The sequence below is a fragment of the Grammomys surdaster genome, unplaced genomic scaffold (genome assembly GCF_004785775.1).
Source record: "Grammomys surdaster isolate TR1022 unplaced genomic scaffold, NIH_TR_1.0 126278, whole genome shotgun sequence".
Lineage (NCBI taxonomy): Eukaryota > Metazoa > Chordata > Mammalia > Rodentia > Muridae > Grammomys > Grammomys surdaster.
The window spans coordinates 7,180,237-7,190,071 of NW_021621078.1; positions in this window are offsets into that span (position 1 = coordinate 7,180,237).

The following is a 9,835-nucleotide window of genomic DNA, read 5'->3' on the forward strand; positions in this document are numbered from 1 at the left end:
TCATTAATCCATCTTCAGCTCCCCAGTGTTTCCCCGTACACACTGGATTTACAAGTGTGCACCACTACATTTGACTTGTTTAACTTCTAAGTTGTGTACATATGCTGGCTTTAATTTTTTTCAGATTAATTTTCTCTTATGTGCATAAGCCTTTTGCCTTCATATCTGTATGTGCACCAAATGCATGTCTGGTGCCCACAGAGATCAGAAGAGGACACCAGATCCTCTGGAATTGGAAGTACAGAGAGTTGTGAGACACCATGTGGATGCTGGCAACTGAACCCAAGTCACCTGCAAGAGCAAGTGCTCTTACCCACTGAGCTCCAGCCTGTTTTTACTATTTTTTTGTTGCTGTCTTTGGTTCTTTTAGACAGGCTCACCATGTAGCCCTACCTCCTGGGAGCTTGCTGTGTAGATGCTGGCCTGAAACAGGTCTCTCCAACTGCCTAAGACAAAGTGCTTGTGCCAGAGTGATTAAAAGGCCAGAAGACACTTGAGAGGCAGAAGAAGGCAGATTTCTGAGTTCGAGGCCAGCCTGGTCTACAGAGTGACTTCCAGGACACCCAGGGCTACACAAAGAAACCCTGTCTCAAAAAACCAAAAAAAAAAAAAATAATAATAATAAATAAATAAATAAATAAAGGACAGAAGAGGGTATTGCATTACCTAGAACCAGAGTTAATAATGCTTCTGCTGCCATGCCAAGAAATATACTGCTCTTTTTCAGTTTAAAGTAATTTATGGAAATATTTAGACATGTGAAAATTTTTCAGTAGTACTTTCTTTAGTGGCTGGAGAGACTGCTCAGTGGCTAATGGCACTTGCTATGTTAGGCAAGGGCTCTACCACTGTTTCAGTTAAGGTTTCCGTTGCTGAGAAGAGACACCATGAACATGGCAACTCTTATAAGGGAAAACATATAATTGGAACTGGCTTCCAGTTTCAGAAATTCAATCTATTATCATCATGGTAATAGCATGGCAGCGAGCAGGCAGACATGATGCTGCAGGAGCCAAGAGTTCTGCATCTTGATCTGAAGGCAGCCAAGATTTTGCCTCTGCCTTCTGCATGCTGGGATTAAAGGCATACTCAAACACCACCTGGCTCATTTTATACTTTTTTTTCATTTTATACTTTTATGTGCAGACCTGGTACCCACAGAGGCCAGAAGAGGATATCAGATCCCCTGGAACTGGAGTTGGACCATTGGGAACCATAATGTGGGTGCTGAGAACCAAACCCAGGCCCACCAGAGTGTAGTTGCTGCTTTTAACCACTGCACCATCTCTTCAGTCCAACCTTTACACAATCTTAAAGGAATCTGAATAGTTAAAATTTATTGTGGGTTCACAGTAGTCTAATTCTAGTTAATATTGTAGCCAAGTGGTATTTGTCTTTTTGCAAGGGTGAAGTGGTCAAACCTGAGCCTCAGACAGTGTTACCACTGAACTGTAACCCAGCCCAGGCATTGCTTTGTTGAACTACATTTTCTTTTCTTTTCTTTTCTTTTCTTTTCTTTTTTTTTTTTTTTTTTTGGTTTTTCGAGACAGGGTTTCTCTGTGTAGCCCTGGCTGTCCTGAAACTCACTCTGTAGACCAGGCTGGCCTCGAACTCAGAAATCAGCCTGCCTCTGCCTCCCAAGTGCTGGTATTAAAGGTGTGTGCCACCACTGCCCAGCTGAACTACATTTTCTTTTCCAAATTAATTATGTGTGTTTTGTCTTCATACATGTATGTGTACCATGTGTTTACTTGGTATCCCTTGGAACTGGAGTTACAGACACAGATGGTTGGGACTGAGGAAGCCCTCCTCTAGTCTCCTAGAGCTCCAGACACACAGGTGGTGCAAAGACATATATACAGGCAAAACAGTCACATATAAAAAAATAAAATAACAAAATAAAAACATCAATCTTAGGCTGGGCATGGTGGCACATGCCTTTAATCCCAATCAGGAGACAAAGAATCTTGGGTCTATGCATGGTATCTCATCAGGCAAGCTTGGAGACCTCAGGGTAGAAGGAGAAAACTGACTTCTACAAGTGTTCCCTGACCAGACATGTTTGTTTTTGTGTGTGTGTGTGTGTGTGTGTGTGTGTGTGTGTGTGTGAGAGAGAGAGAGAGAGAGAGAGAGAGAGAGACTTTTTTTAAGGTTTATTTATTTTATATATGTGAGTACACTGTAGCTGTCTTCAGACACACCAAAAGAGGGCATCAGATCCCATTACAGATGGTTGTGAGCCACCATGTGGTTGCTGGGAATTGAACTCAGGACCTCTGGAAGAGCAGTCAGTGCTCTTAACCGCTGAGTCATCTCTCCAGCCCAAAACTGTGTTATTCTTGTCCCCCATGCATACACAGACTCACACAGAGATAAAGTTTTAAAATAAGCTTGTCAGAAGTGTAGCACACCCCTGTGGTCTGAGCATTCAAGAGGATGAAGAATAGCATAGAGTCTGAAGCAATGGATAGACCAACGGGTCTCAACCTTCCTAATACCTCAGTCCTTTGACACAGTTCCTCATGCTGTGGTGACCCTCCACACATAAAGCTGTTTTCATTGCTACTTCATAACTGTAATTTTGCTGTTATGAGTCATTGTGTAAATATCTGTGTTTTCCCATGGTCTTTGTGACTCCTGTGAAAGGCTTGGTCAACCCCAAAGAGGTTGTGACCCACAAGTTGAGAACTGACATTTATTTATTCATTCATTGACAGATGAATAATAATGAGAGAGAGAGAGAGAGAGAAAGAGTTGGAGGTCAGCCTGGTCTACATGGGGAAAATATGTGTGAGTATGTTGTGACAGGGTCTCACTATGCAGCCCTGACTGTTCTGAAGTTCACAGTGTAGACCAGGGTGGCCTCAAATTCTCAGGGATTCCCCTGCCTCTGCCTCTCAAGTGTTGGGACTAGTTATAGGTGTGCATCACCATGCATCTTTTTATTTTAAAGCTGTATTTTATATTCATTTTCTTTTGAGATGGAGGTCTCACTGTGTAGTCCTGGCTAGTCTGAACTCAATTTGTTGGCAAGGCTAGTCTTGAACTCATAGAGAGTTGGATGATCCATGCCTCCTGATTATAGATTGTCAGGGGCAGCCCTGCTTATAGACTGAAGGCCTAAAATCAGCCTTAGGCCTAAAATCAGCAATAGGCCTGACATACATGCCTGCTAACACAAAGTCTTGGATCTCTGTGGAAAAACACTGAAACAGATGACTAGAAGCTATTTTAAACAAGCAGCTTTGGTGGAAAATTGCCAGGCTAAATAGTTATAGACCTTGTTGACAGATAACCTTGGTAGATAGTACCAACTTAGATAAGGATAAGTGAATCATAGTCAGAGTCATGGTGACATGTCTCCTGAACCTTCATCCAGCAGATACTCTGTTCTGGAAGATATCTGTACTCCCCCTGAACACCCACACTCCTGCATCATCCCCTTCCCCACATCCTGCCTTTTTTGTGTATATAACCCCTGTGTGAAAAAGTAAAAATTGCTATTTGATCAGACTATAGACAGATTGCCATTTTTTGTGTTCGCCTAGTTCCCCCATCTTCTCTTTCAGGTGACCTCCCCGGACCCCTGCTTAATGCCCTGCCGGACAGGACAATAGATGAGTGCCAGCACACCTGGCAAACTTGAAGCCAGGTGTGGTGTCACAAGTATGTACTTCCAGCATTCAGGAGGCTGCGGCGGAATGATCTACAATTGGGACTAGTTTTAATTCATTGTACCAAAACCCCCCATATGAATTTTTAAAATAGAGCTTGGAGTATAGTTTAGTAAAAGAATGCTTGTCTAGCATGTACAAGGTCCTGGGTTCAATTTTTAGGGAAGCAAAGAGTTTTGTTTTGTTTCCATTAAGATGTATTTTCAGGGCCAGGCAGTGGTGGCACATGCCTTTAATCCCAGTGTTGAAGAGGCAGAGGCAGGAGGATTTCTGTGAATTCAAGGCCAGCTTGGTCTACTTAGTGAGTTTCAGGATAGCTATGGATATATAGAGGAAGTCTATCTCAAAAAAAATTAGATAAATAAGTATTATCACTAATCCCAGTACTGGAGAAGCAGAGGCAGGGGCTCTTCCAAAGACAAGACGAGTCTGGTTTACACAGCAAGTCCAGGGCAGCTACCACATAACCAGGTTGTGTCTAAAGGTAAAAAAGAAAAAAAAAAGTCTTAGGTACAGTCTCAAAATCATGTGAGATACATTTTAAACTTCCTAAAGTACCTCTGAAGGAGCCAGTAGCACAGGCAGTTGGTAAACAGCCTCTGGAAAATGAGATCCAGAGATGTGGCCATCACAGTGACTCAGTAATCGCACTCCTGGGAATGTGGACTAAAAATAACTGATTCCGGCAAGACTCACGGACATACTTTGTAAGATTTTCCTCTTGCTTTAACTAATTCCCACCACCTTTGAGATGCAAAATAACCACATTTATCACCAAGTTCTGGGAGAGGACTTACTAAAGTCAGGCTGCCAGAAGTGCTGCTCACTCTGAAGGCCCCGAGGAAGCCCCTCTCCCCCTCCCTCTTTAAAGTTGGCCTTTGTTTCTGGACTTCCTCAGTCTTCAAAGCATCTTAGGACACATCTAGTACCATTAGTGTTGTTGTTTCTGATACAGGGTCTCCTATGTAGCTCTGGCTGTCCTGGAAGTCACTATGTAGACCAGGATGGCCTTGAATTCACAGAGATCTACTTGTCTCTGCCTCCCAGTTACTGGGATTTAAAGTATGCCCAGCTTTGTAACTTTAATTTTTTTCAAACCTTACTTTTTTTTTTTTTAAAGATTTATTTATTTTATTTATGAGTACACTGTAGCTGTCTTCAGACACACCAGAAGAGGGCATTGAATCTCATTATGGATGGTTGTGAGCCACCATGTGGTTGCTGGGATTTGAACTCAGGACCTCTGGAAGAGCAGTCAGTGCTCTTAACTGCTGAGCCATCTCTCCAGCCCTCAAACCTTACTTTTAAAAAAAAAATTATTTTATTTATGTACACTGTAGCTGTCTTCAGACACACCAGAAGAGGGCATTAGAGATGGTTATGAACCACCATGTAGTTGCTGGGAATTAAACTCAGGACCTCTGGAAGAGCAGTCTGTGCTCTTAACCACTGAGCCATCTTTCCAGGCCCAAAGCTTACTTTTTTTTCTTTTTTCTTTCTTTCTTTTTTTTTTTTTTTTTTGGTTTTTCGAGACAGGGTTTTTCTGTATAGTCCTGGCTGTCATGGAACTCACTCTGTAGTCCAGGCTGGCCTCGAACTCAGAAATCTGCCTACCTCTGCCTCCCAAGTGCTGGGATTAAAGGTGTGCGCCACCACCCAAACCTTACTTTTAATGATGGTTCTTAAATGTTTTAACCTCCCTTGTGGCCCACCGCCTACCAGAGGTAATGGAAAAGAAAGGATACAAGGGGGGAGTGGACCTGTTTAGAAAGGTTCTTTGGAGCAATTCCCATCTGTGTTGTCTAGAAATTGGCAGTTCAGTTCACAGGTCAGCGGGCTGCAGCAGCTCGATCCACTCACAAACACTTCACGGATACACCAGCAGTCCAATTCGGTAGACTGGGGTTAGCAACAGGTGACACACTCGAGTCAGCAGGAAGGACCCGGAGGGACACCAGGAAAAGTTCTTGGCTGTATCTCTCTCAGGGAAGTGAAAATCAGTGAAGATGTGAGACACATAAGCATTGGACAGCTAGCTGTCCCAGCAAGCCAAGCTCTGTCTCCGTAACTCCATGCAGTCCTAGTTATATGCTCCAAACAGCACGGGTTCTCCATGTTCCGTGCCTCAGCACTGCATCCAATCAGCCCCGAGTCGGGCTGCAGCACCCCACCAGACATTTTCTGCTGCATTTCTCTCCATGAGGTCCTGACAAATGCAGCTCAACTACACAATGTAAGAAGAACCAACACATTTTGTTAGCAAAGAATCCTTCATCATATGTCTTTTCACATGCTTGCTTTAGCAGGACATCCCCTCTACTGTGTCTGCTTCAGTGAAACATTCCTTCGTGAGTCGGCCTTAGCCTTTCACGCCTGTGTCCACTTTAATGAAACATTCCTTCTCATGCTCACCCCAGTAAAACATCATCCAACCGACTTTCCAAAGAACCCTTAAGTTTTTGTTTTTTTGTTTGTTTGTTTTTGTTTTTTGTTTTGGGGAGTTTTGTTTTGTTTTGGTTTTGGTTTTGGTTTTTTGAGACAGGGTTTCTCTGTGTAGCCTTGGCTGTCTTGGAACTCAATATGTAGTCCAGGCTGCTCTTGAACTCAAAGACCTGCCTGCCTCTGCATTAAGGCATAAGCCACCATGCTCAGCTGACTTGCTTTGTTTTGTCTTGTTTTTTTGAGGCAGGGTTTCTCTGTGTAGCCAAAAGCAGAGATTCACTTGCCTTTGCCTCCTGGGTGCTGGGATTAAAAACATGAGCCACCACCGCCCACTAAAAGATTTATTTTTTCATCATGTATTCATGTGTGGTGGGGGTGAGCACATGTGATTGCAGGTGCCCAAAGAAGTCAGTAGCCCTGGAGCTGTTGTGAGCCTCCTGATGTGCTAGGAACTGAACTGAGGTCCTCTGGAAAAGCAGTATATGTTCTCCACCACTGACCCATGTCTCCAGACCTTATAAATGTTTACATTTTATTATTAGTGTGTATGTACGTGTGTGTTTGGGTTCATGGACTTCATGGAGGTCTAAGAAACATGTTTTTGGGCGGTTGGAGAGATGGCTCAGGGATTAAGAGCACAGACTGCTCTTCTGGAGGTCCTGAGTTCAATTCCCAGCAACTACATGGTGGCTCACAACCATCTGTAATGGGATCCAATGCCCTCTTCTGGCAGCAGGTATACATGCAGGCAGAACACTATACATAATAAATAAATCTTTAAAAAAAAAAAAAGTGTGTTCCAGACTTAGAACACCTTTGGCACTACTCACTTTTGTGAGTTTGAAGCCAACCAGGGACATGTGAGAACCTGTCTGTACAGGGGAAGAGGGATGGGGAAGTGCCTCAGTAGTTAAGGGCACTGTATTCTTCTAGAGGAACAGAGTTCAGTTCCTAGCAGCCACATGGTGGCTCACAACCATCTGTAACTCCAGTTCCAAGGGGTTCAAAGTCCTCCTCTGTTTCCAAGAGCACTGCATGCATGTGTGTTGCATATACATACATACATATATACATGCTAAACACTCATACACATAAAATTAAAATATCTTTTCATTTTTAAACCAAACAACTCAGGTCAGCAAGTACTTTTACCTGCTGAGGCATTTTGTAGGTTGCTACTTACCAATAGAGCCACAGGAGCTCTCCCACTAGGGACTGTGTCTGCTGCAGCCACACAGACAGTGGTTCGTTACCCCCCAAGGATGCTGCTGTTATTTCAGGGGCAAAAGCATACTGACATGTTAGTAGTGTGGCACATACAGTCCATGGCTGAGTAACACTACTGATGACAACTGTCTTCAGCAGAAGCAGGGGATATTTCACACTATAAAAGCCAACAGGAAAGCTTTCTTTCAACTCAGCTTCCTATCACTTGATCCCAAACTTAAAGCCTGTCAACACCTTTTTTGTTGTTGTTGTTTAAGATTTATTTATGTAGCTGACTTTAGACATACCCGAAGAGGGCATCAGATCCCATTACAGATGTTGTGAGCCTCCATGTGGTTGCTGGGAATTGAACTCAGGACCTCTAGAAGAGCAGTCAGTGCTTTTAACCACTGAGCCATCTCTCCAGCCCATCAACACCTTTTCTAATCTAGTACATCTCCTAATTCTTTTCCATTAATTTGTAGGAGTGCATGCCACAGCATGCATGTGGAGGTTAGAGGGAAACCCATGAGAGTTAGTTCTCTCCTGTGATATGTGGGTCCCAGGGATGGAACTCAAGTTGTCAGCCATGGTTACCTGCTGAACCATCTTGCTGGACTTCTCGAAGTTTTCTTACAGAGACTGTGCTTGCACTGGGTAGCCCAGGATAATCCAGAATATCCTAGCCAGATAGATAGACAGACACATCCGCGACCACACACACACACACACACACAGGCAGGCACGCATGCTCGCACGTACGATGGATGGATCCATCCATGTGGATGGATGGATGGATGGATGGATGGATGGATGGATGGATGGACAGATAATCTAAAACTAGAGAACTACCATGTGGAACTACACATGACCTGGCTTTATCAGTCTTTGGCATATGCCCTAAGGAATCTAAATGCTGACAGAGATACTTTTATGCCCATGTTTATTGCCACTCTACTCTTGAAGCAAGGAGGAATCAACTTGTCCATGAATAGATACATGGATATGAAAATGTGGTATATAGATACAATAAAATCTTTTTTTTTGTTTTTTTTGTTTTTCAAGACAGGGTTTCTCTGTGCAGCTGTGGCTGTCCTGGAACTCACTCTGTAGACCAGGCTGGCCAGGAACTCAGAAATCCGACTGCCTCTTCCTCCCAAGTGCTGGGATCAAAGGCATGCGCCACCACTACCCAACTGATACAATGGAATCTTTTTTTTTTTTAAGATTTATTTATTTATTATATATGAATACACTGTAGCTGTCTTCAGACACACCAGAAGAGGGCATCAGATCTCATTACAGATGGTTGTGAGCCACCACGTGGTTGCTGGGATTTGAACTCAGGACCTCTGGAAGAGCAGTCAGTGCTCTTAACCAGTGAGCCATCTATCCAGCCCGATACAATGGAATCTTATACAACAATAAAGAAAAATGAAATTTGGGCTGAAGAAATGGCTCAGTGGCTAAGAAAATGCACTGCTCTTTCAGAGGACCTGAGTTCAGTTCCTACCATCTCTGTTGGGCAGATCACAATTGCCTGTAACTTCAGCTCCAGGGGACTGAACACCCTTGTCTGGACTCTGTAGGCATCTACACACACACATACACACACGCACACACCAATGTAAAAGGATGAAGTTTATGGGAATACGCATGAAGCCAGAAATTACTGAAGTGATTCAAACTGAGGAAGACAGATATAGCATGTTCTCTCTCATGTGGATCCCAGCTTTTCATTTGAAGGTGTGTGCATTTATATGGAGAAAAGTGTAAGAGAGATTATAAAACTGGAAGGGGTCCATAGGAGGGGACAGAGGTTTTGAGAAAGGGGGCTATGGTAGTTTGAATGAGGAATGTCCCTCATAGTCTCACTGTTTGGAGAGATTTAGCTGAGGAAATAGGTTGAACAAAAAAGAACAAGTAAAAGATAAAACAATAATCAGGCTCTCTTACAGCTAATTACAATTTCTCTGCTCACTGCCATGTGGCTTATGAACCCATTCTTTTTTTTTTTTTTAAGATTTATTTATGTATATGAGTACACTGTAGCTGGCTGTCTTCAGCCACATCAGATCTCACGGTTGTGAGCCACCATGTGGTTGCTGGGAATTGAACTCAGGACCTCTGGAAAAGCAGTCAGTGCTCTTAACCAGTGAGCCATCTATCCAGCCCACACCACTCATTTTTTAAACCAGGCTCTCACTGTGTAGCGCTTGAACTCCAGCCCTGGCTAAAGTGAGACTGCACTGAAACAAAAACAGATGAGCAAAAAACCGGTAACAGATGGTATGCTTTGATTCTAGTGGAAGATACTCGTGGGTAATTTAAGTCATTCCTTTCGTTGTGTTCTTTTTGTTATAACACATGACTCCTGATAGCATTTGGTGCCCTGGCTCAGGTCAATTCTACCAATGCACCTTGGCATTAAAATTGTCATACTCTTAGCTCTCGCTCTCTCTCTCGCTCTCTCTCTCTCTCTCTCTCTCTCTCTCTCTCTCTCTCTCTCTCTC